A 1250-nucleotide genomic window follows, 5' to 3' on the forward strand; every position below is an offset into this window, starting at 1 on the left:
GGAATACGTTTCAAAACAGCAACAAGGTGCGGTGAGAGATTAAATGGGTGGAAACCATTTCCCTGTCAATCAACAGTGTTGTTCTCAGGACAAACAGCCAAACAACACAGTTGCTAATTACATTACCCGCCCCCCACCCAGCCTCATTCCTGGGAAGGCAAGCGTGTCAGACATGTAGGTAGGGGAATGTCCTAACAAGGTTAAAACATTTTTGGTCTTGATGAAGGGTGACTGCGTCCAAAAGCTTGCTAAGAACTTTTTTCCAACTACTCAGTTGGTCTAATAAAAGATATCACACCTACCCAAAGAACCTTGCCTGGCTGTCTCTATTTTATTAACAGATAAATGAAAACCACTGCCAGAGCCAGGGCACCACCTACACAATTCCCTATTGGCATGCACCTCATGCAGTCACTTACTTACCCAAAGGGGAGGTAAATGGTAGGGCTGTGCGAAGCTTCAGCTGGTGATTCAATTCGGAGATTTGGCCCGATTCGGTGGTCAAATCTCCAAATCCGAATTGAATCAGGGGACCAATTTAAAGGTCCGAATCAATTCAAAGCTCTCCGAATCTTCGTGGGGGATGGGGAGGGGACCATGGAGGAACCCCTGCCAGCCCATCCAGCCCCACCCGTTCCCCCAGCCCCCACATGGCTGCCCCGCCTCCCCCAGCTTCCGGCCCTTTAAAGAAAAGCTCTGGTGCTCACTGGGTGCTGCCAGGCAGGAGGGTGATCCCTGCTTCCCCGCCCTGCGCCACGCTACATGGGGGGGCTGCGCATGAGCCCCCTGCCCTCCCCACTCCCCTAGCCCCCACATGGCTGCCCTGCCTGAGTCAGCTCCAGCCTTTTAAGAAAAAAACCAAGACAAGCCCTGGGACTGCAAGCCGAGCTCCTGCAGCAGCCTCGGGGCTTTGGGGACTTGTGCAGAGCCCACCGCAGGGCAGCGGGGATCACCCCCCACTGGCAGCAGTGGGGCTTTTCGCTCTTTTTTTTCTTAAAGAGCCGGAGCTGGCCCAGGCGGGGACCCGTGGAGGGGCTGGGGGAGCGAAGGGGAAGGTCGGCGGGTTTGTGCAGAGCTCCCCATGCAGCATGGGGCAGTGGGGGGGCAGCGGGGATCACCTCCCGCCCGGCAGCACCCACTGAGCTGGGACTTTTTTTTCCAAAGAGCTGGGAGCTAGGGCAGCCATTGCCAGGCTGGGAGGGATGGGCCTGGCCTGCATGATTCCGAGATTTGGAGGGTCAGCAGGAGAG

This window comes from Alligator sinensis, unplaced genomic scaffold (genome assembly GCF_000455745.1).
Source record: "Alligator sinensis unplaced genomic scaffold, ASM45574v1 scaffold138_1, whole genome shotgun sequence".
Lineage (NCBI taxonomy): Eukaryota > Metazoa > Chordata > Crocodylia > Alligatoridae > Alligator > Alligator sinensis.